The following is a 15337-nucleotide window of genomic DNA, read 5'->3' as shown; positions in this document are numbered from 1 at the left end:
TTATGCTATAGAAATAATTTTAATCTGAAAAATTACTACGTATTATTTTAATCTGAAAAAAAAAAAAAAAGCATCTCAAAGACCAAAGTGTTGCCAGCATGGCAAGAATACTGGAGAAAGCTGGAGAAACCATGGGCATTCTGTGCAGCACAGAGCACGGTGCTCCATTCTGTCAGACACCTAACTACAGACAGCCAGGCTGCTTTGCAAGGACCACATCATATAAGGAGCTGTACCAGAAGACTTTTGCCTACCTCAGTGTCCCCAGTCTTCAGGTGTTCACTGGCAGATACTTCCTACGTGGTGTAGGAACTGGACAAGTAATGTTGTTCAGCGCAGTTGCCTAGCTTGCAGAAACATATAGATAAGCCATTTCTTCATTTAAAGCTTGTTGCTGCATATTTATCTTAGGAGCTCTTGAGAGGGCCTTTCTAGTGAGTGCATGCAATCACTTTTTGAATCCATTCATAGTTTTTGCCTTCCCAGTACAAGCTTTAACCATGAATTGCATGAAAAGATTCTTCTTCTGTGTAAGTGTTGGCCAATAACCAAGACATTTATATTTGCCTGCAGCAGTCATGAAGTTGTAGGCCATTTTTATACTTCCTTTCCATCCCCAACACTTCTTCCCTGACCTGAAAGCCTAGTTATTTTTCCTGTACAGAAGCCTCTGATCATCTTCCGTTTCTTTTACTGTAGTTATCATTCCCAAAGGTGCAGAGAACAAGAAACAAACAGTATTCAAATATGGGGACACCACCAATGGATGTAATGACATGATGATTTTTCTTTTCCTTGGTCTGTTCCCCTTATCTAGCAATTCCTAACATTCTGCTGAGCATGTCAGTAACACTGAACATCCCGCTTATTTTTCTTTTTTTTTTTTTTTGAAAGAACATGCTTTTGTTGCCATACTATTACAGCAAAGTCCTACATCTCCAGAACGCTACGAGAAAAGGAAAAATAAAATACCAAAAGATTTTTTTACACTTTTGATCAAGATCCCTTAATAATAAGATACTACTAAAACAGTGGTCTTTAGAGAAGTGTGAATATATGGAACATATGGGAATATACAATATAGCCTACAGATGCCTGGCTTCAGAATAAAAGTTAAAAAAAAAATAATAAATCTGCTCCAGAAGTCTTAGAACCTAAGATTTAGAAGTACTACAGCCCTTCCGCCAGACTTCATACATACTGAAATAGAAATATAATGAACCTACAAAAGGAGGAAATGAAGAATTAGCCTGGGATTACCTGTGTCTCTGCAAATTAGGAGTCTGCATCTGACATAACTACAGAGGAATGAAGAAAGACTGAAGAAATAGCCTGTATGTTCAGTCGGGCAAAGAGAAAAACTTTGGCCATTTCACGAAATGAAAGAGGGAAAGGAAGAGAATGATGACAAGTTTTTGTCAGCAAAACGTGGCTGAGGGAGTGAGCAAGTGACGAGAAGATGATACAGATTTCACACAAGTATGGAAGTAACAAAGTTTAATTGAAGGAGAAACACGGGGAAGAGTGGACGCTACTGAGATGGCTGTTACTGAGCTCCTGTGCGCGCCATGTATACACACATATGGTGCATACACTCAGGATAGAAGTATAGATAGTAGATCTATGCATCAGAAGCAGGAAAACTGAGGTTCACACTGCAGTGACTACACTTAAAGAAAGCAAAGATCTCCACTATGGTCCCTGAGTGCTGGAAGAAAAGCACATCTACCTATTGTTCCTACCACTTGTCTTTGCAAAAAATCTCGCATTTTTGCTGGTTGTTGCTGGAACCCCGGGCCAGGAAGAGGCCAGGAGAGGGAAAGAAAATGGCTTTAATTACAGGAAAAAGGGGCCAGTGAGAACTGGTTGTTACAATAGCCGAGACAGTACAATTCATTTTCATGTTGTATATTTTTAAATTATTTTTTTAAAGAACGATTTGCTCTTTCAATTCTTGTTCATCACTTCTAAAAATCTGTCAGCCTGATGTCCTTCTAAAAAATGAAACCATGTTAAAATCCAAGTCACTACAGCCAGCTATCACAGAACATTCAGTATCCTGATGAAATTTACCAACATGAAATACCTTCAAGTTAAACTTGTAGAAGCATTGTTTCCTGGCTCATATCTGCTTTATTTGAGCCTATAAACTTTTCTTTCCTATTAAGGAACAAATCCCTTTCTTCTTCCATAAAAGATTATAATGTAATGAAATTGCATTAAAATCTTACAGGGAAAGAAAAGAAAACAACAGTGATTACATACAAGAATGAAATGTGCTGAATTTTACTGCAGTTTAGTAGGTACGCATCCATTCTCATCTCTCCCACATCAGCTTTTTGTGGAACTGCGGTAAGTAAGTGAAAGGAGCAAATCATCCTGGGAAAGAAAAACTGAGCAGCAATGGGACTTCCCACCTTTCTTTAAAATGCTGGGTACTGCTGTTTACAATAAATATGTGGTTACGCAAACAGGCATACAGATCTTCCTATTTCACAAGTCATTGCATAGGGGTAGCCATAATCATCACTTTTTTCTCTTTTTTTTTTTTGTGTCATCGGCTCATTTGCAGTCTTCCCTGTTCTTGATGAGAATGAATTGGACAACACAGGTGTCTATCCTTATTCTCCAACTGTAAGGCAAAGCTTCAAATTCCCTTAGTTTAGCAGGGCCAGTAGTATCTCTTCCGAGGGGACCCTTTGGATAGTTCTTACTGCAGCTTCTCCCTCCTATCACCATCAGGGAGCGGTACAGTGCCCAGAGAGAAGGCATGGGGATTACACTACCAGCACCTACCAGAAAACACCCACAAAGCAAACACTTCTCAGCCTCCCAGATATGTCCCAGTTTTGTGGCATAAGAAAGATATATGACAGATGCAATAACGTTTACATTGATCTGGAGAAGCTCTGCGTGATTTATGCACAACCAGCACTGTGAGTAACGCAACTATCCCACATGAGGCTCTAAGCTTTTAATAGACTTTTCCATGTAGTCACACATTTACTGTGGGTCAGATCCTGTTGTCTTCTATTTGGTCAAAAATCCCATTTCCCATTAAAGTCAACGCTGGTGGGTCAGCATGTGAATGCCAGGCTCACTCTCCTTGGTGAATAGCTTCCATTCAGCTCTCTGGGATTAGTCATGGGCATGAGTAACATCCAACAAGGGCAAAAGGAGCAAAATCCGGTCCTCATTAGGGACTGCTAAGTGGAAACATACCTCGCTCTGTCAGTAGGATCACTTGAGCAGGGAACTCTGTTGGCAAGGTGCTACCTAAGAAGGACAATGCAGCACAATTTGGCACTACGCTTTAAGACTGATTTTTTCAAGCAGTGGCTAATTATCCAGGCATGACTGCATGGAGGAGCTCTCTCCCATCACAGTGCATGAGCAAAGATAATCTTATACCATGAAACACAATTAGCCAGATGGTTATTTGGAAGTTTTTTGGAATAGGAGCAATTTCTCTGATCTGTGAGATAAAAAAAAAAATCAAAGCTGAATTAAAAAAAAAAAAAAATCACACCACACTTGATTCCCAGGCATTTAATTACATATTATCACGGGTAGCTACTAATCTGCTCCAATTATGCAATCTTATTTTATTGATGTTGGAAACACTTTTATAGCCACTATATAATGTGTATATTTAAGTAAATATCTGAGTAAACAGTCTGGAAAACACATCATTTGTACCCAGATTCGGTTACTAGCACGATTATCATCTGCCACCTGCTGGAAATAGCTGTGGTATCTCAACTTAGTTCCACAGATGCAAGCTCTGGTCACTCATCAAGCATACACAGATGTCAAAGAGCAAAATATCCTCCGTACAGACAAGACTGTGTTTCTCTTGCACTCGGGGGAAAGTTTGATTTGCACATGAGGGGCTCTTAGTGCATTCACACAGAGGCCATACCGTGACAATGTTTAAGCAAATAGGAACTGAATCTGCAGAGAACGATGTTATTTGCCTGTGCTTGACCAGAAGACAAGATATATAAACTGAAGTTAAAGCATCCAACTACCGCCAAACTAGCATAGTGCTGCCATAGGGGATCATAGGGGATTTATTCCCTTAACCACACTGGCTTTGAGCTTCATTTGAAGAGATGGGCCATTCTGCCATTACGGCTATCCCTCAAAACCCTCCAGGGGAACAAAACCTGCCTGTCCAAGACATCTGCTCTCGCTCAAAAAGAAAAATAAAAGAGAGAGGTTTGGATCTGGATGCGGTATTTCTCAGAACGCCAGAGCCTTGCAACTTGCTGCCTCAGTGCCAGTAAACCAGAGCACAGAATCCAAGTAAGCCAGAGGGTAAATCTAAAGCAGCATTGCAGGACCTGCTTTCCCCTCCGCCTCGCATGGATGAGGCTGGAAGGACATGCAGGTGAGACCAGCAGTTCTGGTTGTGCAAGTGATTTTTGAAGGTTACTTGGGTCTGTGGGATGGAGTGGAGAATGAAAGAGAAGAAAAGCACTCTCTCTGATAATACTCACATCCAAGCATCTAATAAAATTAGGATTAATTTCTAATTTTCTCCACTAACTAAAGCAGTTAGATGTTTAGAGCAGGAAGAAGTAGTATAAGCCCCAAAAGCGCTATCTAGCAATGTATAGCAAAATCTAAAATGCAGAGCAATGCACATTAGTAAGGATTAATGCTGCCATCTGCTCTCCTGCATCCAACCTCCTGCAGGATGGACAGACAGACTTGCCTGAGGCACACAATGCTGGGCTGAGCAACACATGTTTCTTGCAGCAGGCTGCTCCAAGGCAGTGATGCTCACACAGTGAGCACTAACCACAGCCCATCTCTGCAGCGCACTCATGCCAGCATGCATACACCCGCACAGGTACCAAGCAGTGTTTCTGTTGGCATTTGCTTTTAGCCAGAATCATGGAATTATTTGCCTTTGAAGGGTTGAAAGCCCATCCAATTCCAACCCCTTGCTATAGGCAAGGGTTGCCACCCACAGCTCAGGCTGCCCAAGTCCCCATCCAGCCTGGCCTGGAGCACCTCCAGGGATGGGGCACCCACAACCTCTCTATGCAGTCTGTGCCAGTGCCTCTCAATGAAAAAAATCTAATTTAAACCTCCCCTCTTTTGGTTTAAAACCATCTCCCCTTGTCCCATCACTATCAGACTGTGTAAAAAGTCAGTCTCCAGCTGCAAGCACCACGCTATTTGGCATTTTTGCTATAGATCTTGAATATTGTCCAAAAGATTTAAAATAATGTATATATCCACCAACATTATATATATATGTAGCTTCTTTTAATTACAGCACTGTTTTTCCATTCTTCTTCCTCTCTTCCCACCCCTCTTCCCTCCACCCAATTTCTCAGACAATGAGTGGGAAACAAACTTTTTTTCTGCCCAACCAAAAATTAATTCCTGCCCAAAGCTTCCATAAAGGGTCAAGCATAAAGGAAGCATCTGGCAAATCTGCTTTTGTACAGCAGCAGGTGCCCCAGTCCTCCTGATTCCTCCTTCAGCATGACAGCACTTGGCCCTTAGATAGAAGCGTCCAGGTACATTGCACATAGGGACAGAGCGTGCCCCCTCACCCCAGCAGCTTTTTCCAGTTGCTTTTTTTATCCCCCTGACTATAGACGGACTCCTCAACCCCTCAGCCGGGTGGTTTGCTTTTGAGTTATATGATAAGTGTGTGCCTTTGCAGGGTCAAAGTCACAGCTTTGGATCCTATCATGTAACATACTGAATTGGCAGAAGAACATTTTGGCTTCTCTCAGCATCCCCAAATGCTCATCCAGGGAAAGGCAGTGAATGAAAGGAGACTGGGCATGACCGTCAAGCACACCCACAAGCAGCTTCAGTCATGCAGCTCTGCTTGTTCATGTGCTCAGAGTTGGTCACATTAAGACGCTTCGTAAAATAAAGCAAGGAATTGTCATGACTGTAAAAAAACCAGGAAGGCTACTAACAAAAAATCTTATTGTCCTCTTCAAACATACAGAAAACATTTAAACTTTAGAAAATGTATATTCAGCTTCTTATATTTTCCTACTATACATACAAAGTTAAAAGCAAAAGCAAACAGCACGAAATGGGATTTTGTTCATAGTGAACAACATTATCTCCAAAGACATGAATTGTACTGAGGATGCAGAGGGAAATGAAGAATCTCCTTTAACTTTTTCTGTATCTGGCCATAAACATAAGCAGCTGCTGCAACTGGCAGCACCAGAGCCAGCTCATTTCTTCTGCAAAGATGGTGGAAGAGGAAGGGCCAGCAACTCATTAACCTTGCAGCAGAATCCAAGGGGGAGCAACTCAAGCTTCCAATTCCTAGCACCAGCACCACCCTGCAGAGGTTACAGCCCTATGTTTTATATGAACAAAAATCAGACCACAATAGTAATTAAAAAAGAGATCAAAAGAGAAACCCAGAAACCTATGAAAGCCATAGGTGCCAAGGTATCAGGAAGGGGGCTCAGCACATTCTGAGCTTACTGTATTAAAGAGGCAGTGCTATCGACCACATTTCTTTTATGCTGCTGGATACACAATTCTTTCTGCTCTGTGTGAAAGCTGCACATATACATATCTTGTTATACACTGGCAAACAATTTTTTTTGCAAAAATCTTATGCTCAGTATCTACTTACTTTTTGTCTGTCTTCAGAGAAATCATATGCAAGTCTGTCTTCACATAACATAGAAATTACCATGAATATTATTTAATAAAATTGTATAATCTACTGAACAAATGTTTCACGGATATCTGCTTCATCTTGTAGAGATAGCAGCTCCAGTCCTTTGGTTTGTTCATGATACCTTCTGTCACAAACCATAGTTCAGAAGCAGTAGGGAGTTTTCAGCAGGCCATGTTGCCATCAACATTGAGGGCTAAGTTTTCCTTATTTTTTTTAAGGAATTCATCAAAATCAATCAAGATAATCCTTTGGATTCTTTTGGTTTTGGTGTCCTTCGTATCTCTCAATCACACATGCAGCATTTAAAAGACAGAGTCTGAGACCCTGCCAAGGAAATGAGGGTCTAAGCATTTCTACTTGCCCAAGAACAAAATACAGTGTTGTATTATTGTGCCTTAGATTTCATATACATTTGAAGAGATGCATTTCAGCTTTCTATACCTTGGTATTTGTATTGATATTCTCCATATCTTTCTGTTACATTAACAAGAAAATAATAAAAGTCCCAGCAGCTGAAAGAAAACGTGCTTTAATTCCTCTCATCATTTGTCTGAAAATAATTGTTTTACAGATCAAAATTAGTATGCATCAAAGTTTTAATTTTGTGTCTGCTCCTGTTATTTAAGCACCATTTCACACTAGCTTTAAGAAATAAACACAAAAATTGCCCAGATCAGCTGTGGATGCCCCATCCCAGGAGGCATTCAAGGCCAGGTTGGATGTGGCGCTGGGCAGCCTGAGCTGGTGGTGGGCAGCCTGGCCTATGACAAGGGAGCTGGAAGTCAATGATTTTTGAGGTTCCTTCCACCCCAAGCCATTCTGTGATTCTAGGATTCTATAAGTTAATCTAGATACAGGTTTAAGAGAGTGCTAGGCCCAATTCTGCAGTGCTAGCTGCCTTGGACAGCAAGATGATGGAGGTGCTGCCATTCCCCTGCACCCACACAAAACACTTTGTGTAAGATGACCAATACAAAGAGCCCTGTGCTCGAGTGGGCTGTTCCTTCTCCTTCCTGGTACAGAGAAGCTCTGGTGAGTTAAGTTTGGCACTCTCAACCAAACCTCAAGTGAACTGTGTCAGCTCAGGCCCAGTTCTAGGGAGACCAAGCTGAGCTGAAGGAGCAGAAGTAGCTTTTCCATTTTTGTGTGGGCCCAAGGAAACATCTTTGCCCTCTGGGCTCCCTGCTGAACATCACCAATGAAGCCTGAAATTCAAGACAGCCCTATGTGAGAGCCAGTGGTCACCTTTGTAAATAACTGACTTTTGCAGGTCTGTTTGAGCTTTCAGTAACTCAATAGCCATCAGACAGCACATGGACAAAGAAAGTTGAAGAGGCTATTAAAAACCAGAAATGTTTTGCTATAAACACTGTGGCTTTTTTTTTTGCTGTGGCTTTTGCAATGTGTGTACTTACAGATGAAAAAAGAATGTTTTAAACAAGTTATTGCAGTGCAAAAATGACACCTCACATTATGGGTTTGCTCAGTGCATTAACTGAGGCATGCCTTCCAATTAAGAGCTCAGGAAAGGTAGCCTACTGTACAGTCCTTTGCTTATTTACAGAGCTGTATGAAGCATTATTAATAGCCTACACCTTGTCTTTCCTCAACTGGCAGGAGGTAAGCCTGGCTAGTGAAGTATAATTGCTGATCTATTTTATATACTAATAAAATACTCCTTGGAATGCTTTGCTGCAAGGTTCAGTTCTTGTTTGCGAGTCGTTAAATGTATTGTTTGAAATGCTACCACCAGCTATTCATTCTTTTTCTTAGCAGAATACCATGACAACCATCACGTGACTGGCTACAAACATACCACAAGTCTCCAGGGCTTTGCATTAGGAAGGCTCAAGCTGATATTACTCATGCTTTTTTTTTTTTTTCTTCCCCCTGAAGCTCAGACTCGGAGATGCTTTACTTTGTGTAAGACGCACCGAGCTTACAAGCCAGTTTTACCTTGTAGCAGTAAATATCTACAGCTAAAATGGGTCAAAGCAAAGTAGAAAGAGCACAGGTACAATTGTTTGATAAAGAACAAAAGTCTTCATGAGACAATAAGCTTACCCAAAAAGCTCCAGCTCATCTCTGCTCATTCTCAATACTGTTATGCAAGCTAACAATCAGCAGTAAGTTACAAGAGACATGTTTAGAGAATATCCTACAAATACAGGTATACCTTTTATGTTCATCTAAAATTATCAGAATGATGTTCAACAGAAGTGAAAAAGATTGTCAGCCATCTGCTCCATAACACAGTACTGCTTCCTTTTGAAAATATATAAGCAGTGAATACAATCAGTGATGATTCAACTGTATTGCTACCTTAGGAAGATTGTATCACAATAGAATTAGCTTTAATATGAAGAAGTAGTTCTTCATTATTTCCAGACCGGGTCTGTTTCATTAACTGTATAAAAATATCTTCCTTCCTTCCTTCCTTGCATTGTTCCCATAATTTGACTTGCAGGTGGAAAAAAGTTAAAGATGAGGTAGAGAACTGAATTTGAGATATTTTCCTAATCAAATCGACAATACTGAAATAAATAATTACATTTCCTTCTGCGTGAATTAACCTTGAGAGGCTTGCTAGGACACCGGTATGGCCACTTGAACAGTGGCTCTTTTAAACTGGGGCACTGGTTGGAGTGCAGCTGAAATGCTCCCTGCAGCCATCATGCTTACAGAACTCTCCTTTGTTTGGCGTACAGAGCACTGTGTGCACACACAGGGGCATTCAGAGGCCAAGAACAGAGGTTAGACATCACAATGCTATATAGCAAAGAAATGTATTTATAGAGAACAAAACATTTCCCACGACTCAACTGCTCTTGGAGTAAACACAAGTGATCATTTCTAAATTTTTTCAAGAAAAGCAAGTAACTCTAATGTTGGGCACAGGGTGGCCTACCAAGTGTAGGGCTGTGTTCTTTGCTGTGGGGTTCTCACCTGGATCAAGCAGTGCCCAGTGGAACTGGACAAGGAGTAGGCTCTCCAGGTACCCCCTGCTACACTGGGGACACCTCAGGTCCCACCTGGCTGCCCTGAAGTTCTACCACGCCAATGGATAGAAGAGAAATTAATCATATCACTTTCACAGAAAGTAAAATTATCTTGATATGAATTCCAAAGAAATCTTGTTTCTAAAACCACTTTTTTGCTTTCCAAGATCGTAACAAATTGCATATCTGTACATTAAAATGACGTCTTGCATAATTACCACACTCTACTCTTCACTCTGCTGATTTCCACTGGTTGATTCAATAACAACCTTCTTTTACAAATTGCACGTCTTCTTAAGATTAATTAAAAAAAAAAATTCAGTAAAGTAGTAACTCAGAGTGCCTAAAGAAGCAGAGGAGAGAGCAGGAGCAGAAACCAGAACCACCGCAACCCTCAGAGACTTGCCGAGTTCAGTTCTGCCACCCAGCAGAAACCAGTTACGTGGTCCCTTGCAGAACCACTTTCTTGGAGACAACAGCCACAAGCAAGCAGCTGAATGTTTTCACAAGAAGTTGAGAAGTTTTTGGACAAAGCTGGAAACTGCAGCACACAGTCCTGATTGATTTTGTAAATTATTCACCTTGTTTATCACACGCATCTCATGACAAAAATCATGGCATTGTTGCAATCCCTGCAGAAGCCCAGCCAGAGAGAGATCTCTTCTCTAAATCCTCTCACTCTACTCCCAGTTGTCACCATTTATGCCATGTGGTTTCTTCAGCCCAAGCAACTCAAAGTTTATTCCTCCTCCCCAGGTACTGCTCTTGTTTTAATTCCATTAAAATAATTAGATACAGAATTTGTTTTTAATGACCTTTTTAAAATGCTAATAAGAAGAGGCCTGGGAATACTTTCAACACAAGTTGCTTCCAGTGTTGCTTGCTTCTTTCTGGCAGCATCCTGAAAACCTGGAAAACCTGGCACAGCTCAGGAAACCTGGGGCTTTCTTAACAGTAGTTATATATATATATTTTTTTCTGCTGGATGCCTCCCTGGTGAGGCCACATCTGGAGTACCGTGTCCAGTTCTGGGCTCCTCAGTTCAGGGAAATGCTGGAGAGAGCCCAGTGGAGGGCCACAAAGATGGTGAGGCGTCTGGAGCACCTCATGTATGAGGAAAGGCTGCGACACCTGGGGCTGTTCAGCCTGGGGAAGAGAAAGCTAAGAGGCGATCTTATCAATGCATATAAATATCTAAAGGGCAGGTGTCAAGTGGATGGGGCCAGGCTCTTTTTGGAGGTGCCCAGCGACAGGACAAGGGGCAACAGGCACAAACTGGAACACATGAAGTTCCATACAAACACAAGGAAAAACTTTCCTTTGAGGGTGACAGAGCACAGGAACAGGCTGCCCGGAGAGGCTGAGGAATCTCCTCTGACGATACTCAAGACCCACCTGGACTCTTTCCTGTGTAACCTACTGTAGGGAAGCTGCTTTAGCAGGGGATTGGACTAGGTCATCTCCCGAGGTCCCTACCCGCTACAATTCTGTGATTCTGTAATGAAAACTGCCTGCCTTCTCTTAGAGTCTCCTTTATCCTAATCATCACCACCACTGTAACCTGACTGCACCAGCAGACTTGGAACAGCTGCCTTTAACATTTTAATTTCCCACTACTCTTCTGAGCAAGTCTGGCTTTGCTGATACAATGAATCATATGTTTAGTAGGGTTACTGCTGGCTAGCAAAACAGAACATGACAATTAAAAGATCTCCTGTAATGATATGCAAGGGTATTTCCAACAAAACGGATAAACATTCCTTTTCTATTGCAGATTCAGGCAGCAAAACCCTTAGTGGACGCAAGTGCCCGTCCAGCATACAGCCACCTTCATCTGAAGTTAGGGAAGCTGAAGGCGTTGTATCAGTGTTTCACTTAGCGCTATCAGGCTTACCTTCATTATATCCTCTCAAGGGAAACAAAGAGACTACCAGAGGCCAAAAATTTTATTATTTTCTCCCTGCCAGTGACTGCTGTGACAGGACTATCAGGAACCAGGGGTAGCACACACTCCCAGCTATGCATTATTTTACCTTTCTGATTACTGATTTAATGAAACTGCTTCAGATTGACAAGCACTAAAGCATTCAAGTATCCTTTTAAAAAGTGCTTCTGCACAATCATGGAAAAAAATCACAAGCTTTTTTCATGTAACAGGAATAACACAATCATCGAGATGCACATGGAGCAATGAACTGAATAATAGGATGTTAACAGATTCAAATCACGAGAAATAACAATGGGTAGCCTTGACTGGCAGTTATCCTTCAAAATCTTACTGCTCCCAAGAGGTAAATTTTTATTAAAAGATGAGAGTGGAAAATAAGTTGTTACCTAATTAACTGCTTGTGAAAAGGAAACAACGACAATTAAAAAAAAATAGTTACAAAAAAAAGCACAGTAAAAAATATGAGCAGCTAAACCCTTCTAAAGACTCAATTTATAACACAGTGCCCCTCAGGCAGTGGGAGCATTGCCCATATAAGGACTTCAGAATTAATTTCCTTAAAATTGTTTATCATCACACCATGTGACATAATAATCCCCAGGCGCTCTAAAATCATTTCACTATCAAAACAATTCGTTTCTTCCCTGTGCATAAAATCATACGCTATATTAGGATGTGGATTCAATTGCTGTTGTTACATTTTTCTATTCCTGTAAAAATAGCACTGATGAAATTCCTCTGAAAATGGAAAACTGCATATAAATGCAATCCCCCTACATATTAACAAAACTAAACCAAACAAAACAGAAACCCACTACTCTTCAGCTAGTTCCTTTGAACTACAGGTCCCATTACCTGGAAGTAAGACAACGGTCCTAATCTCTTTCTCATTCTACTTCTTTCCAGTGTGCTCCAGAAAGAAAGAAAACACCTCCAAAGGCTGCTACCTTCCAGTAACCAATCGTCTTCTTTACAGACATTCTCCCCATTAATTCTCTGAATTAACCATTCAGAGTCTGAAGGGATTACTTAACACACCAGTATTTAGGTACACTTATACTACAGCGTGGCCAGTATCTGACCTGCTTTTGTTACAAACCCTAGCAAACAAGGCAGGTGCATTGGATGCCCTGCAGTACCTTCCAGCTCCCACTTTTGACACTAAGGTATTTCACTCATTAGAGTTAATTACAGGGATAATTGAATCATGGAATCATGGAATTAGCTCGGCTGGAAAAGACCTACAAGATCATCCGGTCCAACCATCCACCTACCACCAATAACCCCACTAAACCATGTCTCTCAATGCTATATCTAAATGTTTCTTGAACACCTCCAGGGACGGTGACTCAACCACCTCCCTGGGCAGCCCATTGAGATTATTAACAGCGTCCATTTTAAAACTAAAGTGAAAAAGGCTAATCAAGGAAATCCTTCCAATGATGAACTAGCTTGTACTGCCTCATACATCTCTTTCCATTTGTTCCTAACACCTAGTGGTTGCTTCTCTTTCTTCATTAGCCTGCAGCCCCTCCGGGACAAAAAATGGGCCGCAACTGGGCTGAATCCAAACCTCACTTAAGTCAACAGAAGAATTACAATTTGATCCAAAGCCCACCAAAGCAAACAGAAGGACTCTCATTGACTTCAAAGAAGCCTGGATAAGTCCCATCACTTGTCTGTACAGTGTTCATCACAATCCTAGAATTTGATGAGAGTCTGTGAATGCTGCTATAGACACAAAGAATAATGATGATCTTGGAATATACACTGACAAATATTTACAGAAATTCTGCTTGTTCTCATGAAATGCATTTGCTGTGACTACAGGGAGGTGCTTTAGGGTCAAATTCACAGCACTGCAAAGTGTTTGCTCTCAGTGGGTCACCAGCACCCATGAATGGTCCTCTCAGCGCTAGCATGAAGTTTGATCTAACCACTGTCTGTCATGCTCTGTGTAAAGGTGATGGGGTGAACACCATTAGGGATACACAATACATCCCTGTTGTTTGATGTGGTCTTGTAAAAACTGAAGTATTTCTGTATTCCTTCTGCACATAAAGTTGAAGGAAGATTGACTTTCAGTCATCAGAAGAGACAATCGCTTGCTGCTGGAGAAGGTGTCCTACATCATGAGAACCAAAGGACAAATGGACAACAAACATGACTATGAGGCAAAAAGGTAACATCAGCAGCACTATTTCTATCTAATGATCAAGTTACCTTCCCAGTGACAAGTGTAGATAAGACAACCTGCCTTGTGAGGACACATATTTTAAAAGGCAGCCTCAGGTACAATCAGCAATTCAGCAAGCCATTTGCTTGCCCTGTCACACAAAATCCAATGCCTTTAAATTAGTTTCTCAGTTTAACAAGTCAGGGAATGCCAAAAAAAAAAAAAAAAAAAAAAAAAACAGGAGAAACAGAACATTGCCCTACTTTCAGGAAAATAAATGAAGCAAACCTATTATGTCTCAGCAAAGCTGTTGTTACCGCTAAGTGAGTCATTGCTGCTCACTCTGCCAGTTGTTCCTACAGACACCACTGGAAAGAGGGAGATCCAAAGCTTACAGATGAGACAAAATAAAAACAGAGGAAAAAAAAGAAAAGTAATAATTAAAAAAAAAAAAAAACAGGAGCAGGAAGCAAGCAGAACGCAGGATATAATTTATTCCTCAAAGGAGTCTAAACAAAGTATATCTTGAAGATTTATCACTGGAGAGAACCACCTTACAGACTTGATTCATGAGGAAATTCAAATCACTAGAAGTGTGCGGTAAACTAGCCAGCAGCAGGGACAGGCTTCTGAAGTGAAGGTAAAACCCAAGTTGTACAACAGAGTATAGTTTATATAGCTTAGGTGGTAGCTGCTATCTCTGGTGATTCATTTACAGAGCACTTCACCACAGTCTGACTGCTTATCAGGCCCTAAAGCGTTTCCAGATAGCAATATGCAGCTCAGGTGCCACTGACTTAGGGACAACTCACTGCACTTCATGCTCAAGAATATCCTGACATTTGTACAGCTCCTTGGGAAGACAGGAATGATCTGAAACAGAGTTTGTCATATCCATATCATGCAAATCCACATCATGTCTTGTACATTACACACTTGTCACTAGTGACTAATACCCAGATCAGCACAGGCATCAACAAGCATCAGTAAACTATGCTGCTGAAGGTATGATTCCATATGTTATGGAAGGAGAAGCGCATCCTCCTTCTTTCCAGTCCCTCTCTCCTTTCCTAATTCAAGTGGCAAACTCACACTGGATCAACTCTGGTTTATATCAAATCTCTCCACTACCTAACAGAACTTGAGAAAGCAGCAGAAAACTAACCTGACAAAAACAAACAAACCTGGTTAGCCTTTCTGCCACTTTCTGCAGAGGGTCTGATGAATTCCAGGAATAGAGAAGAACACACAGCTGGCAGCAGTGAGGAGAGGAGCAGGGAGAGAAAGGGAAAGAGCAAGTCCTTCCTTTTCTGGTGGCAGGAAACCACTATGAGATCAGCTTAGCTGCCTGGGAAATTTCAGTCTAGGAAGTCAGAGAGGGCTCCCAAGGAGTTTGCAGTAATATGCTTATCTCAATTATCTTGGTGTTTCCCATCTCAGTTCATCAGGTTTGTAAACAAAATAAAGGCATAAACCAAAGCAACTGAAACAGATTATTAAGCAACTCAGACACCAGTCATGTCCTCACCTAC

At 41.2% G+C, this 15337-nt stretch overlaps 1 protein-coding gene across 3 annotated transcripts in view; it reads right to left on the bottom strand.

Moving 5' to 3' along the window:
• RASA3 (RAS p21 protein activator 3) overlaps nucleotides 1-15337 on the bottom strand; it is a 177219-nt gene that overhangs the window by 137836 nt on the left and 24046 nt on the right. The gene's annotated exons all lie outside the window — the stretch shown is intronic.

Source organism: Numida meleagris, chromosome 1, assembly GCF_002078875.1.
Source record: "Numida meleagris isolate 19003 breed g44 Domestic line chromosome 1, NumMel1.0, whole genome shotgun sequence".
Taxonomy (NCBI): Eukaryota; Metazoa; Chordata; class Aves; order Galliformes; family Numididae; genus Numida; species Numida meleagris.
Note: the sequence above shows the minus strand (reverse complement) of the source record. Positions and strands in the feature narration are given on the sequence as shown.